The following is a 24,464-nucleotide window of genomic DNA, read 5'->3' as shown; positions in this document are numbered from 1 at the left end:
TCTTTTTCTCATTTTTCTCATTTTCTTAGCCAAATAAAGCAAAAAAATGTTCATCTGGGCATGAACAGGTTTAAAGCCAGGTGGGCACCACCATATAATCCTTCCTGGAAGATGCAGCCCCGTGCTCTGTACTTCATGAACTTTCAGAGTCCAGAATTCACTTCTTTTTTTTTTTTTTTTTCTGGTCCTGTAGCTTCTGCAGCACCTTTGTGCCAGGACTGAGCTGGGAACTGGGTATAGAGGGGTGAATTAAAAAACCATGGTTTCTATTCTCCCAGAACTCAGTCTAGTGGGGAATAGGGAGCAGTTTTCCAGTCATTGCAACCCAAAGAGATAATAGCTGTGCTGGAGAAGCACAGAGGAGAAACTTCCTTCTCTCTCATTGGGGTGGAGGAGGCTTCCTCTTGGGGACACTGGTGGCTTCACAGTGATTCTTAAAAATCCCAAGTGTAATCCATTCATGAGTTGATGGACACTTGGGTTGATTCCATCTCTTGGCAATTGTGAATTAAACCGTGATGAATATTCTAGTGCAAATGTCCTTATGGTAAAAGGACTTTTCTTCTTCAGGGATTTCAGGATCAAATGGAAGGTTTACTTTTAGCTCTTTGAGGATTCTCCATACTTCTTTCCAAGGAGGCTGTATTAGTTTGCAATCCCACCAGCAGTATAAAAATGTTCCATTCTCTCCACATCCAGGCCAGTATCTGTAGCTTTGTGATATTCCCAGGTATCCATAGTGTGAAATACTAATATGAACCAATAGACAAACAACTACACCCCCACATGAGAGAAAAACAACTAAATTCAAGTGGGGGGAAGAGTGAGGAGGGAGGAGGTAGGGAAGATCGGTAGGCTGTCACATAATGTGCACAAGGTAAGGGTATTCAGCCCACCCCCGGGTGCAGGGCTCAACTACAGCTTGACCTTTATCGTACAAATACAAACAGTGTAACCTAATCATTTATACCATCATATTAATCTGAACTTTAAAAAAAGAAAAGAAATCTTGACCTTGTTGGACAAACTTAGACACGCAACTTATTAAATATTGTGAAAATAACGTCAAATGTCAAATTTTGTGTACTGTGTTTATATCCAGAAAATAGGTGAATAGTTGACAAAACCCTTGTATATTACTTGCATTGCAGCAAAGTAACCAGCAGATGGCAGTGATAAACAGGAAAAGATTCCTTTATATTACTGTCCCCAACCCTGTGCCTTGAGACTGATACCAGTCCCCGGCCTGTTAGGAATTGGGCTGCACAGCAGGAGGTGAGCAACAGTTGAGTGAAAGAAGCTTCATCTGTATTTACAGTTTTTCTCCATTGCTCACTTATCCTCAGCCATGGTGAGTAGTCCAATTATTTCATTATATAGTCTGTGCTTGAATCACCCCCAAACCACCCCCACTTCCACCCCTACTCCAGCCCATGGAAAAATTATCTTCTATGAAACTGGTCCCTGGTGCTAGACAGGTTGGGAACCACTGCCTTGTCATTTTTCCCTGAAATTTTCTTTCATACATTAACAGATTAATTAATAGCCTGGTATTTATTGATTATCTTCTGTGTGCCAACCACTGGTCTTGGGCATGGGCTTACAATGATAAGCAAAACTGACATGGCCCCTGCCTTTGTGTAACTTGACAACAGTATGTTAATGGAGTATTCCACAGATATGTCCTGCTACCAGTCTTGTGCCAGGCACTGTCCTGGCCCTCAGAAGGCAGAAAGCAGATGAAGGATAAATTATTAGATTTGTATGCAAAGGAGGATATTGACAGCACCCTGGGTTACCTAGTGCCTTGGCTCTGCCCCTAACCCCTAAGGTAATTTAATTTAATTAATTCCCCAGTGTATGCTCTTTAAAACTCTCCAGGCAATTCTAAAGCTTGGCACCGATGCTTTGGTGTCTTGGCATGATTAACAAATTGATTTATCATTTTCATTAATTTATTCATTAATTTCCAAAATATTTCAACATCCATTCTGTGTTAGACGATTTGCATATGTTATTTCTAATCCTCCCCCAAATCTTTGAAGGTTAGAGCAATCAAGACCAAAATAGCCAACATTTACTGAGAGCATCCCCCAAGCCAGATACTATTTTGAATTGTTTGTCTATAAACTCAATTATCAGAACAACTCCAAGGCACAGATATTATCATCATCATCATCCCCATTTCATACCTGAGGCAAAGAAAGCACAAAACGGTTGGGTAACCTGTCAAAGGTCACAGGCTAGGGAGGGATAGAGATAGGGTTCAACCTACTCTATTGTTAACTACCACACCATGTGCCCATTTTACAGATGAGGAAACTGAGTCCCTCAGGTGGGGCTTATTTGTGACAATCCCACAGGAAGGCCAAGCTGTGATTTAAGCTGAGGATTCTCTGGTTCTCAAGTCAGTCTGATTCGATGTTGTGCCAACCATCAATAAGAGTTTTTGAGACGGATGTCACATGGAATTTCTCCCTGGCAGGAATCAGTTCCTTGAAGGCCTTTGTGTGCATCTTCAGTGCCCAGAAGATGGCAGGAGAGTGATATGGAAAGTAAATTGAATTTGGAACTGGAGGTTTGGGCTTGCTGTGTGACCTTGGGTGAATCACCTTATGTCTCTGCTGGTAAATGGGCTGGACCAAGACCTCATTCTCAGCTGAGACATGACTGTGCAGTGACATGTGGTCTTGCTTTGAAAAAGGATCATCTGAGACAGGTTATCTCCACCTTGATGCCCTTCACATTTGGTCTGGATAATTCTTTGTAGTGAAGCCTGTCCTGGGCCTCACAGCATCAGTGGTCCCTACCCTCTAGGTGCCAGTAGCACCCTCTGCAAGTTGTGGTGACCAATAATGTCTCCAGAAATCATACTGGCGGATGTCCCCAGGGGAGCAGAATTGCCTCTGGTTGAAAACCACTGGTCTTGGGTTATAAACAATTGTGATTGTAACTGATGTGACTCCATCCTATTCTCCCTTGAGAATTCAGGTGAATTGGACTGATGGCCTTATGGATAGATCTACCCTCATTTCTTTCTCTCTTTCTTTTTCCTTCCTTCTTTCCTTCCTTCCTTCCCTTCCCCTTCCTTCCTCCCTCCCTCCCTCCTTTCTTTCTTTCTAGACATGGTCTCACTCTGTCACCCTGATAGAGTACTCTAGCCTCAGCCTACCTCAAAACAACCTCGAACTTCTGGGCTCAAGCAATCCTCCTGCCTCAGCCTTCCAAATAGCTGGGACTGCAGGTGCCTTTGAGGCACAGTTCTTTTTGATAAAGTTTCTTTTGATAGTTCACAGTTTCTTTTGATAAAGCCCCTCCTTGGCAAAGCTGGGTTTTCTGTGGTTGCTGTGCTAAAAAAGCAAGAATTGTGACAAAATCAGCATGGAAAAGCACACTAGGGTGGTGGAGTCCAGTCTGATCCCAAAGTTTGGGAATTTTTGCATGGCTCAACAGGTACATATATCCCTGTAGCAGTAATGTTGTTAAGTATGAAAAACTTCATTTTTCTTTTCTAAAAGAAAACTATGCATTACTTTTCCAAATGGCTACTAATTACTCATTATGTTGTTTAAACTTAACTGCATAATAAATGGCAACTGTTAGGCATTTTGGCCTAGGAAACCTGTGAAAAATTTCTGTGACAGCCAGGGTACTGTGAGTTGAGAAAGGTTGGGAACTTCTGTCCTGGCAGTATACTTGCACACCGGAAGTCCTGTTGAATGACTGAGAGAGTTGCTCCCAACAACCCTTCTTGGTAGAGTAGGATTCTTTTTCACAGATGAGAGCTCTGATGCCCAGAGAGGGTAAGTTACTTGCCCAAGATACACCAGCAGAGCTGGGGGTGTATCTGACTGAGAAATTCAGATACTCTTCTCTCTGTCTATGCCTGAACTATTTTTGAATTGTCCTGAGGTAAATGGACTAGGATTGAAAAAACAAGACCTTGAGCCCCAGCTTGGCCAGACCATGGCCTTGGGCAAGTGACTAGGCAAGAGTCTGTAGACAACCAGAGCTTAAACAATTTTCTGTCTATTTCATGAGCTTGTTGGTGGAAGCTGTAAAGCCTCAGAGCTCTGCCTAAAAGCTGGAACTTCAAGGTGGTGAGGTAGGAAGATACTTTTGTGTTTAGTCAGGCTGAGTTAGAATCCTTGTCCTCTTTTCTACTATGTGACTTCAGGAAAGCTACTCACCTTCTCTGAGCCGCCTTTGACCACTTTTAACTGGATGTACATTACCATGTGTGCAGTTTTGTGAGGGTGAGGCATGTTAATGTTGGGGAGGAGGTTAGCATACTTAAGGCACTCACCAAATGGGGTCTATTTCCTTTGTTCAGTTGAGGGAAACATTTCTAAGCTGTGTTTTGTCTAACAACCTCATCCTTAAAAATCCTTAACTGTCACTCCAGTTCCCTGCCACTCAGCTTTGACTGCAGCCTCTTGTCTCCTGAGTTGTCTCCCATTAGCCCTGGCTGCTTGTGGCATCACATTATGCTGGGTTCTTCTTCAGGCTTTTGGAAGGACCATGCATCTCCCAACATGCCACTTGACTTGTGAACTCATTAGCATGGTGTCAGGGAAGCTGTCTCAACTTGGTGCTGCAGCTCCAACATCGAGTTACAGGGAAAGGGGCCCAGAGGGGATGCTGCAGCCCACAGGGTCTGCAGAGGCTGGGCTTCATTAGTGAGGTGCGCTTCCTTTATAAAAAATGATATCTCGACCTTTCTGTATTTTAAAATCAGCTTTTATTTTTGCCTTTGCATCTCTGGATTGCTACAGTGTGAGTTCCCAAAGCTGCCTCTGATCACTCTTATGGTCACTAGAAGAAATGGGAGCTCTGCTCATTTTCTAAGACTGCCAGTAACAAGGAGCTGAGGGTGTGGGGGGACCTTCGAACAACAGAAACTTACTGTCTTGTAGGTTCTGGAGGTTGCAAGTCCAGAAACAAGCTGTCAGCAGGGCCATGCTCCCCTGAAACCCACAGCGGGGAAGCCCTCTGTGCCTCTTCCTAGCATCTGGGTAGAAGCTGGCAATCCTCAGTGAAGCTTTTCAGTCTCTGCCTCTGCAATCCCAGCACATTACCTCCATGCCTGTGTCTCTATCTGTGTCCTGATTCCCATATTTTTACAAGGACACCAGTCACTAAATCAGTGCCCCTCTTAATCCAGTGTTACCCCCATCTTAACTTGATCACCTCTGCAAAGACCCTGTTTCCATCATGGTCACAGTTCCTGGTAGTAGGGAGGCGGTTAGGACCTCAACATATCTTTTGGGGACTAAATTTAATCCACAGCAGGAACCAGTGTGGTCACAGCCCAGAATTCTAGGGATGGGGACAGGTATCACTGCAGTTAGGGGATTAGGGACATAACCTAAAATTCCACTGGGATGTCCCCATAGGGGTTTGTACCCTGTCAGCCATGGTGAATTGATAGTGGGGGTTTGGCTGGCATGGGGCAGGGGACTTGGAGACCAGAGTCCTAAATGTGAATCCTAGTTCTGTCTACAAAGGACTGTTGTAATCTCCATCCCATTTCCCTTTGGAGTCTCAGTTTACATCTATATAGATATAGCATATATAATGTACATACACACATATACATTCACCAATAAATAAATAAAATGTGTCTTGCACATTCAATAAATGATAACTATTGCTATTATCTGTAAAATGGGGCAGCTGTATTTTATCTATGTTACCCTTCAATTGTACTTTAGCCCCCAGATTTCCTTCAGCTTTGAAATTCCAGAATTGTTATTTTTGAGACAGAGTCTCACTCTGTTGCCCTGCCTGGAGTGCAATAGCATCATCAGAGCTCCTCCTCTGCAGCAACCTCATCTCCTGGGCTCAAACAATTCTCCTGCCTTAGCCTCCCAAGTGGCTGGGACTACCATCCACCACCACGCCCAGCTAATAATTGGTTATTAGTATTATTTTTTTGGTGAGACATGGTCTCACTATGTTGCTCAGGATGGTCTTGAACTCTTAGCCTCAAGCGATGCTCCCGCCTCAACTTCTCCAAATGCTGGGATTACAGGTATGAGCCACTGCAATCCAAACTCTTAACTACAAAGGCTGATGGAGACACAGGGATGTGTGGTCCAAGAACCCCTTTTGTTTGAGGGAACAGAGCAATAATGTTCCCCCTTTTGAGAAGCAAAAGTGGAAATATAGAAATAGAAATCTTCCTTTAATGCAGGAATCAGAAGCTAATTAAGGGAAATGTATGAGGCAAATGTGACCTAAAATTGTTCATTTATTTGGTTCCATGTGGTAAAACCTTTCTGTAGGCTGAGGAAGCTGAACGAATGAACTAGCAAAAGTGGGATCTTGGCCTTGGTTGGTTCATGAATAGAGAGCAGAGAGAAAGGTCTCGTGTGAGTTTGAATTTGACTGTGCTCTGTTCTCTGCCGAAGCAACAGACTCTTCGTTTTGTTTTCCTTCCAGGAATACAAGAGTTAACGCATGTGACATCCTTAGAATAGTGCCTGGCCCAGGTGGGGAGGGTCGATTCTAAGGCTTGGACTCAGCAAGCATCAGCTTATCTAGTGGAAAAGGAAAGGACTTCCTGGCTTTCCAGTTGTCTTCCCACAGTGGTAGCTTTTACCCATCTAAAAGGTAGCATTAAAAAAAAGATGCAGTCTTACAAGGGTACATGTGAAACTTAGTAAATGTAGAATATAAATAATAAAAAAAAAGATGCAGACTTTGCATGTTTTGTATGTACTTTGATGGATTTAGAGAACATTCTCCTAAGTATCTCAAGAAGGGAAAAGCAAGCATCTCATGTACTCCATACTGTGTTAACACTAGTAGATCAACAACTACAGGCCCATTTGAGAGAAAAATACAGTTAAATTCAAGAAGGGCGGTAGGGGGAGAGGGGAAGAGTGAGGGGAGAGAGAGGTGGGGAGGGGGCGGGGTTTCAGGAAGTTCCCACCTGAGGGGCGCAATGTAAATGGCTCACCTCTTATGGGAGGGGCTCAAGGACAACTGGGATTCTTCCTAACAAACGCAAACAACGTAACCTAATTGCATGTACCCTCATATTAATCTGTAAAAGTGTGAAGCCTATTTTAGATAATTGTGAACAGTTGCAAAACATAGCCACTGTTGGTGCCAAAGCCATAAATTTACTCAGTGTTATTTATATCAGGTGTAGGTGAATTTACAATAAGCTTCTTGAAATTCTATCTTTTTTTTTCCCTAAAGTGAAATTCTTAGTTCTCCATCCCTGCCAAAGACCTCAGTGTGGCTTCTGGCCTCTGTGCTGGCTGTGTCCCTAATTGGACCTGTTCACAGCACACTCATTAAAAATAGTAGTGCAGCTGACAGTTTTTAACCCCCGAACATGGTTTACAGCTCTGTTCTTCCCATATAACCTTATGGTTTCTTTGAGTAGCAGTTGTGAAGCCTGGTTGTACATTCGAATCCGTGGGGAGCTTTGAAAAAGGCCTCTGCTGTTAACTAGCTGTGTGCCCTGGGACCATGACTTCACCTCTCTGATTTCAGTATCCTCTTCTTAAAACAAAGGCAATGATACTGTGCTCCCAAGGCTATTCGGGGGAAGGAAAAAGGGAAATTAGTGGAGGACTTAGCTCCATCCACAGTGCATGATAAAATGACTGTAAATATTGTAGTATAAGCGCCCCCTCAGCATAAGCTACTGCTGTGTGGTAGTAGAAATAATAAAAGCCCTCCCCCTGCCCCAGAGTAGGAGGCCTCCTCCTAGCAGCTCAGCTCTTGGTTGAGAGTAAGAGTTAGTGAATCTGAGTCTACATACAGAAGGCCCAAGGCAATAAACAGGACTCACAAACGCAGTGGGGCAGGCGCGATGTCCAGATAGGAGTCCCTGTTTCGCGGCTGTAGCAGGTCAGAAGAGAACTCCCTTCTAGCACAAAACCGGGGTTGCAGGTGTACTGGATGGTGGTCCCCACCAGCAGCACAGGGTCGGAAATTAAGCGGGTAGAGTGGTCCACCTCTCCAGGGTCAGTGCAGTACATGACTACAGGAAACGAAATCAGACCAACGTGGGTGTCAGAGTTCTTAACCATCAGAGGTGTGCTCAGAATTACAGGATCATCTAGGAAGTTTTCTGACTCAGTTCTTTCCCCTTTTGGAAGAAAATTAAAGGTGGCTGGAAGCTAGACCAGTAGGAAAGAAACTTGAATTTAATTCCTCTTTTAGGAATTTCCCCGGAAAATTTGCATCAGGGCCCAAAGGTCTATGTAAAATAGATTGTATATCCCAGCCTTAGGCAGGAAAAATTTAAAAAATCTCAAAAAAAAGAAACAAGAAAATTCTTTTACAATGACTCCTTTAATGGAGGAGAGTTCAATATAATGGAACAGCCATTCCACATGATCCCAGCGCCTGCTAAATGACGGCCGAGTGAGGAGTGGCCTGGCCGCTGCTTTAGCAGTGCTTAAATATAGTAAAACAAGCATCTATTACTTTTTTAATTAAAAAAATCAATACAGGTAAAGGGAAAGCAATAAACCAATTAAAGAGGAATAAAGTGGACAACGTGCGATATGAAAAGGTGTCCATATTTATAATCGGGAACAAAAGCAGCTGCAGGAAGCTTGTAACAATTCCCTCTGGAGGCAACGACCTCTACAGCTATTTCTATGTGTCTATCTGTTAATTTACATGCACTGCACACACATGTACATGTATGTACAGGACGTATGTGCGTGCGCACACACACACACACAAACACCCCTCCCTGCATACTGTTGTAGGATACCTAGAACTGTTTGTGTATTTATTTTTTTCTTTTTTTGAGACAGAGTCTCACTTTGTCACCCTAGGTAGAGTGCTGTGGTGTCACAGCTCGCAGCAACCTCAAACTCTTGGGCTCAAGTGATTCTCTTGCCTCAGCCTGCCAAGTAGCTGGGACTCCAGGTGCCTGACACAACGCCCAGCTATTTGTAGAGAGGGCGTCTTGCTCTTGCTCAGGCTGGTCTCGAACCCCTGAGCTCAGGCAATCTACCTGCCTTGGCCTCTCAGAGTGCTAGGATTACAGATGTGAGCCACCACACTTAGCCTTATGTATTCAGTTTTGTGGGACTTTGGTGGGTTCATTCACATTTCCCACAATTGCAATTTTCTTTTATGTTGAAACATTCATTATAGAAATTGTAGGCAACCCCCCACTACCACCCCTTCCCTTACACCCTCTTTCTCTGCTAACAATATCTTTTACTGTGTAACTGGTGATTCAAGTCACATGGAGCAGGTAGGTCTACCACAGTATCCCCAAGGATTCCCAACCAGAGGGTTGAGGATGAGAGATCCATTTAGGTGATAAGGAGGGTGTCCAACCTTTGTTTTTTCTCCGTGGCATATTAGAAGAAGAAGAGTTGTCCTGGGCCACACATTAAATACACAAACACTAATGAAAGCCGATTAGTAAAAAAAAAAAAGAGAGAGAGAGAGAGAGATCCATGCATACTTTTTGTGATATCTGGCACTACAGGTAAAAAAAGGTCCTCACAAAATCAGCAGGCCACAGGTTGGACACCCCTGATAGGAGATGGGAAGCCAGGGGACGAGGCCACTTTCAAATTTAGCTCGGCCCTCTGCCAGTAAGGCATCAGTGTAAAAACCAGAAAGACTTCCTTTTTATATCCCTTTTCAAGACACTAAACTCTGTTCTTGCCATATGACTGGGTCATGTTCTTGGGGAGAACAGAAACAGTCAGCAGGCAGAAGGGATCAGGAGAGCAAGAGAATGCCCTCTGATGGAAAGAGTTTCTGTAAATGTTTAGAGCTGGGGCTCCCAGGGCCAACTTAGGCTTATTTTACTTAGCACCTACAGGTCTTTTAAGATCTGAGTTGAATTTTTCTTTTTCTTCTTTTGTTTTTAACCCAGGCTACATATACTCCCATTCTCCACAGTCCACACTACTCCCTATTGTCTCTCACTCACCTTGTTTCACTCCTTTACGTTATCTGCCAGGCTTCTGAAGGCACTTGACTCTGAGATCCCACTGAGGGCTACAAAATGACATTTTTGAACAAAACCAATGAATTGGAAGGGCAGGTGATAGGCCACTATGTTCACACGAAAGATACCTCTGGGAGGGATTTGCCACTCAGTGACCGAGCGAGAGGAAACAAGACTACTCTTACTTTTCTCACAGAATGGGGGGTCACTGCTTCAGCTGAGGTCCCACTGACAGGTGAGGGTGTCACGCCCCACGATGTCGTAGCCGGGGTCACACTGGTAGGTGATTCTGGCTCCCCTCACAAGCTCCATGTGAGATGTGGTTTTCCAACTATTCTGTATCTCCGGCAAATCTGAGCAGGAGTCATTCCTTGACACCTCTTTCAAACAAAAACATCAACCTTAGATGGGGAGGTGGCCTTTTTTTTTTGGGGGGGGAATCCCTTTATGAATAAAAGCAAGAAGAGAAAATAGAAGAAAAGGCTTCAGAAATAAGTAACACACTTCAGAAATTCCTTAAATGGCAAGGACTCTTCCATAGCAAGGTTTTACAGTTACCTCTCTCAGTGGGCCACTGAACTTAGGGAACAGTCTCTCGGTGTAAAAAAACCCCAGTTTAGGACTGAGAGTCAGGCAGAATCCTTGCTTTGCCACTTATTAGCAACATAACCAGGAAACGGTGACTTCTTGTCCCTGTGACACAGTTTCCTCACCCATCATGAGGGAAATATTATCAACCATATTTGTAGATATTACTAACTCACCAAACCCATGGGAACAGGTTCCCCCATGTGACCCTGTGCCATCACAGACTTTGAGGCTCCCTGCTTGCTCTCTCTTGGATCTCTTACTCTGGGGGAAGCAGCTGCCATGGTGTAAGGAAGCTCAAGCAGCCCTCTGGAGAGATCCACGTAGAGGGAAACTGAGACCGCCTGTCAACAATTGGCATTGATTTGCTAGCCACATGTGCAAACCATTTGGAAGTGGAGCACTCAGAGCCTGTCAAGCCATCAGATGACTGCAGCCCTGCCTGACACCTTGACACAAGACAGATTCCAGGACAGACCCATTCTGCTAATGCTGCTCCTAAATTCCTAACTCACAAAAACTGTGAGATAAGAAGTGCTTATAGCTGATTTGGCATGTAATATGTCACACAGCACTACATTAATATATTACACAGCAGTAGGTAAGGCACTCAGCCCCATCCAAAGAATATCTGTAAATCCATGAGTTTGGTGAGTTAGTAATACATACATTTGAAATACACATTAAGATAAATAATGGACTATTACAACACAAAAAATTGTTGGTCTATTCTTCACATGAAATTGCTTATTATCAATGAACATTTACCATACTCCAGAAAATGCTACCCAGGGTCTTTCTTGGGAATAATTGTTTCCCTCTTACAAACTCTTGTTACTAAGGTAGCAATCCAAAGCCCGCTATTATTATTCTTGCTTCCAAGTGCCCACTGCACAGATTTGGAGGAGAGAGCTAATTATGTTGTATAATTAATTTGCAGTTCTTATGTGCTTCTGGAGAAAGCAAAGCACCTCCATTGTCTGCAGGAAAATCATTTTGAGAAGCGAGCAATGGCTTTTCCCGGGATTTCATCATGATTTTATTTGGGGAAAGGAGATCTCATGGGTGTCTGCAAGAAGAAGGGGCAGAGAAATGGCTTCCAGAATTGCTTGGTGGAGAACAGGAGCCTCTATATTTAGGCCTTTGAAAAAAGTCAGCCAAGCTCTGGATTTGGGACACAGCTGCAAATGCACAAACTATGAATGAAAGGGGGAAAATGGGAGCAGACATTAGGGATGTGGTCTGCCTTGTGCCAAATGCTTTGACACTGAGAAAGGTTTGCTTGTCTGACTTCTCAGCATAAGCCACCGTTGCCACACACTCCCGCAGGGCCTCCTGTCTCCTCTGTGACGCTCAGCGCATTTGTAATTACTCAGTTGCTGGCACCATGTAACAGAGCCTGGGCTTAACTCTTGTCCTCACTGTTCACCAACTGGGTGGCCTTGGCTAAGTCACTTAACCTTCCTTTTGTTCAGTTCCTAGACTGCACCCCTGTGACACTGCTTCATGAATTTGCATGTTTACAAAGCACCCTAAGTGGAGGCTCTGGAATTATCTGTCCCCATGGGCCTTCATTAACTTTTGCTAAGAATGAGAAAACTGTCCAAGGAGTTGGGGAACTTCTCTTCTACTCCTCTTTCTTTCTTAAGGATACAATGTGACTCCAGCCATGTCAATTAACTGCTCTAAGCCTTATTGTCCTCATCGGTGGAGTAGAATCAAGAATCCTTTTATCCCAAAGGCCAATGTGAAAGTGGGATATGGCAGTGTTGTGTGAACACTGAGATGAGTTATATGGATTCAGTGATTTGTTTGACTAAGGTTTTCACACTAGGAATACAGGGATCTGAAGTCAAAATTTCAGTCTCTTAGTTAAGATTAGCACCAAAGTCCAAAGTTTGGCAAAAGTAAATGCCTGAATGCATTGAGTATGCACCACCATCTACCAGTTTCATGCTCATAACAGACATCGCTAATCAATCACAGCCTTCTCTTTCTTTGATTCCAACTGAAACCTCCCAGTCCTTCTCAGTACAGTACTCTGGGGAGCCCCTGTTATTTTATTGAAACTTATTTATTATCCTAGGATTAGAGGAATAAACACAAAAGCAAGTGACTAATACCTCTTCAAAAAGCATTGCTTATCCATCTCTGTTTTTTAATCACTTCCCTCCCATGCACATGGTCACAGACACCAGGCAAAGAACAGGAAGCAGTGAGGAGAATGGGTCTTTGCCTCTCTTTGTGCAAAGGAGAATTCCAGGTCAGAACCACATAGGGCATATAGTCTTCCCATGGCAGGCTCTGACTGCAAGAACAGAAGATCAGTCTTGGCCACCTTTCCGGGCTGGATCTAGGCCTCTACATCAGTCTAGAAGCCTCAGAATTCTCTAGATGACCTCAGAAACCCCTGATCCTACCATTTGATCCCTCCACTGAGTGGGAGTTGCATCCGATGTTGTCTATTAATGGGACTGCCTTTCTTAGTCTCACTGGTCAGGCTCAAGGGCAGGGATTCTAGTCATTCCTGACTCTGGTGCTAGTGCATAGTCTAGGATATAGGAGGTGCCACAAGATTTTTATAAACCAAATTCTCTGGAAAACAGAGATAACGCATTTAAAGATGAAATTAAATTATGCATGTAGAAGTGTTTGCCAACTATAGATTGTCACACAAATCTAAGTTTCAAGTTCAATTAATGAGAACACTTCCTCTTCAAGATGTTGCATAACATGGCCAGACTTTATGGTTAACCTTGATCAGCTTTGGTTGGACGGAGTCAGATTTTTGTCATTGGGCTGAAATGCAGTTTTGGAAGACTGACTTGGGCCCCAATGGAGACAAATGAGCAAAATGATGACCTCAGCTTTCAGCTGGGAGGGAGGGGAAATTCATGGAGAGAGGTTGAAGCCAGGGCACCAGAAACTCTCCTCCCAAAGACAACCAACTCTGGGGGGGTACCTCGCCTGCGCAGCCAGTAGGACTCATCCCCTGGCATCTAGGGCAATGCCCAGTAAAGAATGGAGAACCTAAAGAGTAGTAGCAATAACATTCTGAAAATATTTAGCAGCACAATCAAAGGTAAAAAGGCCCCTGAGAAACATAAAAAAGAAGATCAATACTTGGGTTAGCCTCTCTGAGAGGTGGACGTGTAACAGGCAGGGATGAAAAATGTTTGCCGGCTGGAAATAAAAAAATGCAAGGAAGGAATTTTAGCATGCACGAGGCTTGTCAAGACAGCCAGTGGTCTGGGGGAGGGTGGCGTGTATTTTAGACCCAAGGTGGGGTAGAGAGAGGACAATTATATTAGATAGAGATGGGCAATTCTTCAAGCTAAGGGGAAGAAAGAAGCAAAGACATGGAGTCTTGCTGCAGCCAGAGGGTCTTTGGTGGTGACGGTGGTGGCGGAGGGCTTGGTAGGATGAGTCCTCCTTGTACTGCTCCATCGTGGAAGTTGAGATGCCAGCCTAGTTTCTGAGAAGTGTAAGCACATCCCTGAACTGCTGATTGAATCCTGCCTATTGAATTCCTGAGACTATCCCTTGCCCTGTTTCTCCCAGCTTCTCTGCTGCTGCCAAGAATCTTGGGGGTGGAGATAATTTGCAGCTGGAACTGAGGAAGCCCAGGTATGGGCACTGCTCTGCCCCTGATGAGGAGCCCCTCATTCTTGCTGGTACAGAGCTGCTTCTGCTGTGACATGACAGGGCTGCACCAGAGGCTGTGAGTTTGTGAAGTCCCAGTCTTCCGACTGCCAGGGATGTTGGCAGCTTGGACTAGGGTGGTGTGGCCACTAATGAATGAAGGAGAGTTATAGGCGGGGAGAGAGAATGGAAGGATGAGAGTGGCTGAAGCCCCCAGGAATGGGTATCGCAGTGTGTGAACTTAGCTCCAATGTAATAGCAGGTTTTGTTTTGTTTTAACAAGAGCAGGAAAGAAAGGCTTGGCAGCCATATTAAGGATCAAAAAAGGTATTTCTCGCATCTGTAGACACTAAAGTACATGAAATGGGAGCTGTTATTTTTTGATGTGGCTTCAGGAAGATTCTTCAGAGGAGAACCAAGCTTCTGTTCAGGCAAGAAGGTAAAGATAATGCTTTGGGAAGCTGCACATGATAGGAGAGTGTGTTGATGATGATACAAATCTCAGCTCACATCAAAGGACACACGATGAACCTTAAAGTTAGGAGGCCTCATCTACCAAATCCTGATTCCATCCTTATGGAGTAGGTCTTACTATTCCCATTTTACACATGGCACAAAAAAGGTGCAGAGACATTCCCTGACTGACCCAAGGTCACAAAGCCCTTGGTAACAGTGCTGGGGCTCAAACCCTGGTCTTCTTAACTAGTCACTAGTACTGAGGGCGAGAGACCCTGACTTATGAAAATGCACTTTGTAAAGAATGTGCAACAGACTATTAAACTGAACTTCCTTTGTGGTCCTGGAATTCAGCAGAAGTCCCCTAAGCTAAGAACCAGACCATGGGTGCTTAATGTTCCCACTTTCTAAAGGGAGATAAAACTGCATTTACTAACTGCATTGAAACCTTAAAAGACCACCCTAGCACAAAACCTTCACACAGACATATCTGGAGGGAACCATCTTAACCTGCATCCAAGCAGGAAAAAGAAAGTTAACCAGATGAGACACTTACCAATGTAGTTCATGATAAATCCCTGGCCCTTTCCAAAGATGAGGCCAGCAGGGTCCGAGTGGAACTGGATGGTTAGGTCTGGTGTGGAGGAGTACAGCTTCTGGGGGCCACTATTCCCAAGGTACTGCCTCAAGATGTGGGGCATGACCTCATCGCCGTCATAGATGGTTAAGATGTCACTGTTGCTCAGGTTCAAGCTTGAAGGGCAGGGAGAAGCACAGGGGTCACACAAAACAAAGTATGGACATTCAATAAGCCTTCGATTACTTTTTTCAGACAACACATAATTTCTCTCTCTCTCTTTCTTTCTTTCTTTTTGAGACAGAGTCTCACTTTGTCACCATCAGTACAGTGCAGTGGCATCACAGCTCACAGCAACCTCCAACTCTTGGACTCGCGTGATCCTCTTGCTTCAGCCTCCCAAGTCGCTGGGACTGCAAGTGTCTCCCCCAAACACTAGGCTATTTTTAGAGACGATGTCTCGCCCTTGCTCTGGCTGGTCTCAACCTCCTGAGGTCGGGCGGTACATCTGTCTCAGCCTGGGGTTATAGGTGTGAGCCGCCGTGCCCGGCAACACATAATTTCTTAAGGCAAACTATGTGTTAAGTCCCAGGCTTAACACATTACTAGGAGTGACCCTTCCTATACACGTGACACACAGGTCTGTGGATGAATTGGGTTTTTGAAGATACCTTTACGACATGGTCTTGCCTGCACAGGACCCACTGCAAAGTCAGATACTGCACTGTAAGAAGAATCTCCTTTGACAACCCCATTATCAATAACCATTTCTTGGGCGACAACTACGTGTTGGGTTGTGACATGGGCCTTTCATTCTGCTTTGATGCAGAACATGCTGACAGCTTGCTATTTATAACTCACCTTTTCATGTAAGGTGAAATGATCTTTTCACTTATCATGTGGCAAATACCTCAAAGTCAACTGAGTTTTCACTTAAGAGGGGCAGAGGGTAGAACAGAAGCACTTTATTCATGAAATAAGCCCAAACCTGCTATCACTGTTCATAGCATTAAAGAATGACACATTTTCAAAGACTTAAGTACAAGAAAGTACCTTGACATTAAGTACAAGAAAGTACCTTGACACTAAATAATTGGGCCACAATGGACAGTTAATAATCCGGAAAGCACTTCAATACACAACAGAAATGCGGGCCGTCCTAGGCATGCTGATGAAATTGATCTGATTGAAAGAATGCCAGATAGTTCAGCTTTGGCTGCGTCAGTCTTGAGCATTAACTCATGCTCTTTTCTTTTCTGTCTTCTCTCCCCCCTCTTTCTTTCTCTCTACTTCTGTCTCCTCTTCTTTGTCCTCCCTCCTTAACATTTTGTTCTGAGCACCTCTTGTGTGCTAGGCATTGTGTTGCCTGGCAGAGAGTCACAGAATAGTGATGTAGCTAGATCATAAGCCAGGGATTGTGGCAGGAATTATGATCAAGGTAAAGCAGAGAAGAGCTTCAAATTCAGGTTGAGGACATCATGGATGCCTTCCTGGGGGAGGTGTTGCTTCTTACTCTGAAGCCTTAAGAAAGAGTAGGGGGACCTTGAGGCAGGTAGTCATGCAGGGTTGGGGGTAGACATGGGAGCTGCCGAGCTCCACAGGGACCAGACTACGGCTTACAGAGCCAAGCTCAGGACATCATCTTGCTGGAGATGGAGAGACTGGTTTTAAGTGGGAGCTGCATGACTGAGCAATTCATTGCCAGCGGAGAGGCATTCCAGGAAACGGTCCTGAGCACAGTTCCTGGAGCTGATGCACGTTGACAGCAGCTCTCCCCACTGACAGCTTCATCCAAGCCCATGCTTGTCTGGGAGAGGGAAGGAGGACTGCCAGCTACCCATGTTGGTGTTTCAAGTGGTATGAACAAAACAACAGAAACGCAAAGGATGCTATTGAAGGTTTGCTTCTGGGGCGCAGGGATTACATTTTATTCACTCCAATACATTCTCATACCTCTCATGGTTCCTCATGTTAAGTTGCTCCAATGGGTGGCTGGAGGAGATTTTAACTGCCTTCCTCCCACAATCTTAATCAGCTTTCCCCATTCCCCAGCTACCCCCCAAACAGCCTCTCCTAATAACTGCTGTCTGCTTGCTTTGCAGACATGGCTTCAAGATAAAGCCCCCTGCCAGTTTTCATCTAGACAGAACACTCAGCGAGGGCAAAGTTTCCCGAGCCTGTCTGCTCTTGACTTGAGAGTTGACCCCAAATCTCCACTATGTTGAAATGCTTGAGTTGCCACCTGCCTTCTCTTGCACACAATAGGTGCTCAACAGATGCTATCATATAAAAGAGGCTGCCAGAGAGTTTATTTGACAGCAGAAACACTGGGGTTGATGTCAGCTCTTGACCTATGCGAGGGAAGAGCCACTGAAGCTCCGAGTACCATGAGAACATCAATCACTCATGAAAGTCTCGGATTAGGCTGGTGAGAAACATGGTAGAGGGCAGATATTTATTCCTTAAAGCTGACATCACAGCTGATCTTCTGGCAGCGGTGGGTTCCAGACCGTGTGCAACTTGGCTTTATTCTATCGTTCATTTCAATGATTAAAATGTGGCAGCAGCATCTTCAAGGGTGCAAATAGCTTTGGTTTAAAAACTGTACCACAACTCTTTGTTCTCTGCAAAATGGCAAGGAGCAATGCAGTGGAAAGAGCATGCTGGCTGGGAAATCAGGGAGGTCTGATTCTCCTCTTTGTCACTTTCATGGAAGGCATGCAGTCTTTCTGATTTTTTTTCTGCCTGTGAATTGAGCTTAACGTTTCTAGTCTATGTCCTGAGCTTTGGAAAGGAGGGAAGGCATGCACAGAGTTTGGAATCAAATTCTAGACTCACCATTAGCACCAGAACAAGTCTGGGTTGTCTGAATGTTATGTTGTTATGTTCCAGTTTTATTATGGTCATCATGATTATGGCCTTTGTCATCATCACAGTCACCCTAACATCATCACCACCATCTTCATTCTTCTCTCTTTGCATTTCTGTTTATGCTAATTCAGGTCTTGTTTCCAGCAAGAGGCAGTTTTGTCCCCCATGAGACATTTACTGTGACTGGAGACATGATTTTCCCAACTAAGTGGGTATCACTGCTGAGTAGAAACCAGGGATGTTGTGAAACATCCCACGTGTGTAAGACAGTCCCCATTCCAAAGAAATACTTAGTCCAAAATGTCACTAGTGCTGAGGGCAAAAGACCCTGACTTCATAAAGAATGTGCAACAAACTATTAAACTCAGCTTCCTTTGTGGTCCTGGAATTCACCAGCAGTCCCCTAAGCTAAGAACTGGACAGTAGGTGCTGAATGTTCCCACTTTCTAAAGGGAGATCCTTGGCTGCGGGTTGAGATTAGAAGAAGCAGAGCCAAGCAAAGCCTGGAGTGTTTGGCTGTCTGGGAGACTGTCCCCGGCAGTGCCTGGTGGGCAAGTGAAACGGGAGGATGAAGAGACGGAATTGATGCAGAGTGCGTCTGGGATGTGGTCCTGCAGGAACCTTTAGAAAGAGCGTAGGACACAGCCGGAGGGAGAGGGAGCTGGGGTACTTATCCTCCAACTTCTTACCCTTATTGGCTGAGGGCTGTTCCCAGGTATATTGAATCTTCGGCTTGCCCATGTGGTACCGCAGAAAGGCTTCCGGTGAATCAGGCTTGCTGGAGGAAGTCATCATGGGCACCTGTGGCCAGCACTGCAGGCCTTGGAGAGGGTACCGATGGCAAGATCTTCTACCATCGATGTAGCTCTTCCAGTTTGCACCCTTCCTCCAGCACCATATGAGAGAAGGGAATGAATCCACTGGGCCTTTGAAGAGGCCGGCAGGTAGGGTGCATGGGCAGGGGAGCTGTCCCTGTGGGATACTATAGGGAGGAGGGGAGAAAGTGTATCATTTTCACTTCAGCCCCAACATGGAGCACTTCAGGGGAACTCCTGGTGACTGGGCAGGTGTCTTTCTCTTGAGGCGCAGGGAAGAGAGGCTGGATTTGATTCCCACCAAGAGAAGAGTAACAGTAAAATCCAGCTGGGCCTGCCTACTTTCCTGGGGGCAGATCAAAGAGGGGAAATGGGGTATTGAGAGTGAGCTTCCCATGACTGATGAGGTCAGGGAACAATTTATTTTTCCCTCCAGGGAGCAGCCAACAATAGTTCCCCTTAGAAATGAAGGGCTCAACTACGACTTGAACTTGGCCTTAGAAGTGAGATCAATGCCGCCTAAAAATTTATATCCTCATGTTGACTTGAAATTAAAAAGAAAAAAAGAACTTTGCTGATAGAAATGCATCAAAGGGGAAAAGTCAAGAGTAGACAGGCTCGGGAGACTTTATCCTCACTGAGTGCTCTGTCAAAGAGTTTCCCCCGCCCCCCAGCATTCTATACATTCTGTAACATGACAGTGCAGTCAACTGAGGCTCCCCTGTCCTTTTCCCGTGAGAAAGAAGCAGCCCCTTGTCCTTTTACACTGCAAAATTCCCAGCCAAGGGAGCCCCAAGGGAAAGGTGAAGTTTCAAATGAATAATGCTTAGAGTTATGTGATTATTAGACTGGACTGCACTTCTTATGAGCAGAAGACCCATGAAAATGCAGCTTTCACCCTGAGAAGAAAAATGACAGAGAACACACCTGAAGGGGCACTGGGAGAATGAGTGAAGTGACTCTCTGCTGCATCCTTCCGAATCTGCCTTTTGGACAGACTGGTTCCAATGACATGCACACACGGATGCTGGCAGTTTAGTTCCCCTTCCCCTATGCACAGATGCCCCTGCATCTTTCTTTGCTCATCCACGTATTTGCTGAACATATTCAGCATCCCAGCATTGGACCATTCTAAGCAGCTCAGACGAAAATGTGGAGAACTGACTGACCACAGGGAGATTGGCCACAGGGCAGATCGGGTTTTCTGCTGAGGTCTGAATTGAGATGTCAGCCATGTACAATCCAGGGAGGCGCTGAAAAATCGGGATATCGGTTTGACTTCCGGACCAAGGGGAGATGCAGAGGTGGTGACAGGCAGGCAAGTTTGGTCTGACTGGGATCCCCTTAGGGAGGATCTTGTCTCTGCAGGACAAGAGAGCTTCCCAAGGCCACAACCTGCCTGCTCAGCTTTCCACAGGGACAGAGTGTGGGTTCTTGGCAGGACCCCAGCTTCCGAGTCTCCTTCTACAATCCCCCCTTTCTCCTTGGTCACTGTCTGCAGCTTTGTTCAGATCACTGCCATCTTTCACCTGGACTCCTGGACAGCTCCCTGCTGGCTTCCTGACTCCATCCTCACCTGGCCCCAAGCCCTCCTCCTCTCTGCGGCCAAGTCAATCCTCCCAGAACATAAATCTGATCCCTTTATTCAACAGATGAATGGAGAAGCAAAATGTGGTCCACCCATGTAATGGAACATTATGCAGCCATGAAAAGGAGCAAAGGACTGATACTTGTGAACCCTCCAAAGATGCTCAGTGGAATAAGCCAGACCTAAGGGTCACATACAACATAGTAGAATTCTTTCCATTGATATAAAATATCCAGAATAGGCAAATCCTTATAGACGGGTCACAGATTGGTGCTTGCTGGGGCTGGAGGGAGAGGGGAATGGAGAAAGACTTCTTAATAGGTGTGGAGGTTTCTTTTGGGCTGATGAAAATGTTTGGGAACTAGATAGAGGTGCTGGTTGCCCACCACATTGTGAATGTACTAAACGTATGTAATACATATACGTTAAATTGTATGCCATGTGAAATTCACCTCAATTTATAAAAACCAGCTACCACCACCTCATCTTAGTGCAGAATGCAAACTTCTAATCCTAGTTTTGAGGCTCTGTATATTTCTCTTCTGCATCCCCTTCCCTCCCTGTAGCCTCGATCCCTGGCTGTCCCTTCTAAGCCAATATTTTACCACCACCCCATCTGCACTACTCATCAATCTCTCCTTTGCAGCTTTCCTCCTTACCTTCCTTTTGCCTTGAAGGGCTTCCTTAGCCTTTTTCTCTAGACCTGAGTAATTCCTGCCTGCCCATTCATCTTGTTCTTCCAGGATTCGCTCACATGTAGATCCCCAGATGTTCCCTCTGAGTCTCAGCTGCAGTCCCTTCTGTGCTCCCCCCTCAGAAGGAGCTCAGCATCCGGTGTTGCAGTGGTGTGGGACACGTCTGCCTGAGACCAGGAGCTCCCTGTGCACTCCCCAACCCCATCTTGGTCACTACTGTGTCCCCAGCACTTGGCACTGTTCCAAGTGTGTGCCAGGTGAATCAGTGCTGGCCCATGGCAGGTGGCTGGCTCTCGGCCTCAGCTCCCACTCAGAGTGGATGGGGCCCTGACCCTATCGGACTCTTACCTGGTCCAGCCTTGGGATGGGGACTTGGCTCGTCCAGGGCCCTGACTACGTTCAGCACTTACTCTTGAGGGGTAAGTTGGAAACCTCAGCCCTGTCGCCTATCCCACAGGATTTCTGCCTGCCTGTCTCCAGAGCTCCTGGTGCTCATGCCCTCAGCTCTTAGGAAGACCAGCAGGGTCAAGTCTGATACCACCTGACATCCCTGCATGCCTGAGAGGACAGTCCAGGGCCAGCCCACTGCCTTGTCCAGCTGGGCTCCAGCCTCCTCTCCTCCCCCATGTGGGTCTTGCTCTGGGCACACCCCACAGCCCCTTGGAAGGCCTGAGTAGCCAGTAGCGGGCGTGCTACCCAGTTCTTCCCCAGCTGGCTGCCTCTTTCATCTCCTGCTTTTCTCCGGCCAGTAAAAACTCTGATCTCATCAGATGTCTGAGAAAGTATTTCCTGGAACCCATCTCTTTCTTTTGAATAACAACAGTGCTGCCTACTAAGTATTAAGCATTCAAACAGTTCCATAAACTAAGATTTATGATTATCTCCACTTCACATATAAAAAACCTGAGGCTTGACCAGGAGAAACCACTCATCCAGGGTCACATAAGAATCAAACCCAAGACTCAGGCCTTAGGTCTGAGCCATCACTTTCTACGAAGTCCTGTGAAAGCCACAGAAGCATGTCTCCAAGAAGCCTGCCTAGGTTCAGTCCTACATTAGAAAATATGACAAAAAACTGCAAATAAAACCAACCAAATATGGGTGAGAACGCCACATTTATTGCCTCCCCAATCCTGGTGTGCCTGTGTTCTTACGACGTCACTGCTAACATATATTTGATTTTGCCTGTTATTTCCAACTCTTTTTTTCCCTGCCAAGGTAATAATTATTCTCTGTACAACTCTTTGTTTCTTTTTCTAATTTTTAATTTAAAAAAATATTTATATTTTTAATCGAAATGTAATAATTGTACATACTTATGGGGTACAAAGCGGTATTTTGATACGTGGATACAAAGTGCAACAATCAATTCTATCACCTCAAACAGTTACCATTTCTTTGTTACCACCCAGTGCTAAAGAATTCTAGAACTGAGTCGTCCTATCTGGCCATCATTTTGTGTTCCAGACTCCCTGTTTTAAACCCATCTTGTCTCTGGTAGTGCCTGTGGCTCAGTGAGTAGGGTGCTGGCCCCGTATAGTGAGGGTGGTGAGTTCAAACCCAACCCTGGCCAAACTGCAATGATAAAAACAAACAAACAAAAAAAAATCATCTTGTCTCTTAAACATTGTACATTTCTCGGTAACACATTTATTTCATTTTTTTTTGTTATTATTGATCATGTAGAGCAGAGTCTGCAATGAAATCAGTGTTAAACTTGTTACTCAGGCTGGGTGGCTTTATTTTGGTAGATAAGAGATTTCTGTAACGGTTTTTGAAATATTAGAAAGAGTTGGAGATAGATACATAAGAAAGAAATTGCAGTGGTCTCCTCTAGGCAGGGGAGCCCACCAGGGGGCTGTTTCCTGGGGAAAGGTGGAAAACAATTTTCACAGTAGACCCTTTTGTACCTTTGCATTTTGAATCATGTGAATGTATTACCTCTTCAAAAAGGATAAAAACAGCCTAAAGGACTCTCATTATTGTTTTCACTGGGGTCTAGAGAGTGGAAAAGGTGAGAATAGAATGCAAATTAGAATTTGACGCATGTCAGCACTCTTCTTCGGTGAGGTAATTCTTCTCCTCACCAGCAGAGGGCAGTGTATGCCTAAGCGCAGTATCGGGCCTTGCCCTCCCCGCCCCCAAGCAGGTGATCCCAGCCTTACTCCAAGTCCAAACCATCAGGATGTGAGGAGATGGTAGTAGGTGAAGTCTGTAACTATTGAGCAGGAGTCAAATTTTACAGAGGGTGGAGAAAAATGATGAGCAAACTATCTTACTTTTCTTTATTTCTTTCCAAACAAACATTTGACCCTTGCTTAGAAATCTTGCCTTTAAAAGTCTTCCTCGCCAGACACAGTGTCTGAGCCTATAATTTTAGCTCTCTGGCAAGCCAAAGAGGAAGGATCACTTGAGGTCAGGCATTTGAGCTCAGCCTCAGCAAGAGGGAGACCCATCTTTACTAAAAATAAAAAAATTAGCAGGGTGCCTGTCGTCACAGCTACTGGGGAGGCTGAGGCAGGAGGATCACCTGAACCTAGGAGGTTCTGTTATGTAGGCTGACGCCACAGCACTCTAGCCTGGACGACAGAGTGAGACTCTGTCTAAAAAAAGATAAATAAAGGCTTCCTCTAGTGATAGTCACAAGATCATTTTAGGCAGACAAACATATTTTAAAATGTCTAACGCTTACACATTCATTTAAATGAGAATTAGAAAAACATTTAAATGTAAGGTTTTGCACATCAAATTCTAATTTCATGGGCATTATTTGCTTAGAGTAAGCCAAGTGAAAAAGGAGAGCCAATTTACATGGGGATTTTAGGAAGAACAACAACAAAAGAGAAGTAGCTGGTAACAGATCGGGTCCAGGGAAATAGCAACACTTTAGCCCACAAAATAAAGTCTGTTTCCTTCCAGGAGGTCTGCAGCTGGGTCCTAACCCATCCTTTGCTGTCTCAAACGTCCAGTACAGCAGACCCCTGGGGCCCCCTAGACCTGCCTCCATGTTCTGTGCCTTAGTCCATGCAGATCCTTCTACCTAGAAAGCCCTGCCCTCTCTTCTCTGCTGGACATCTAACTAATTCTGCAAGGTTTTCCTCTGTGCTCTGTGCTCCAGCCTGTGTTTAAAGCTATCTAATAATTAGCCAAGGTTTTCCTAAGACTCTCCCTAGGTCAAGACCTGTTTAAGCACTTTACCCGTACCATCTCATCTTATTCTCGGACTAACATTATAAATAAGAGGTGTTCACGCCCATTTCACAGACAAGCAAACTGAGGCACT

The 24,464-nt window shown here is 45.0% G+C and overlaps 1 pseudogene; it reads right to left on the bottom strand.

Annotated features, from left to right (window-relative positions):
* The window catches only part of LOC128574190 (seizure 6-like protein), a 160,124-nt pseudogene that overhangs the window by 17,206 nt on the left and 118,454 nt on the right, over positions 1-24,464 (bottom strand).

This window comes from Nycticebus coucang, chromosome 21, assembly GCF_027406575.1.
Source record: "Nycticebus coucang isolate mNycCou1 chromosome 21, mNycCou1.pri, whole genome shotgun sequence".
In the NCBI taxonomy this organism is placed as follows: Eukaryota; Metazoa; Chordata; class Mammalia; order Primates; family Lorisidae; genus Nycticebus; species Nycticebus coucang.
The sequence above is the reverse complement of the archived record's forward strand: the minus strand, read 5'-3'. Positions and strand labels throughout refer to the sequence as shown.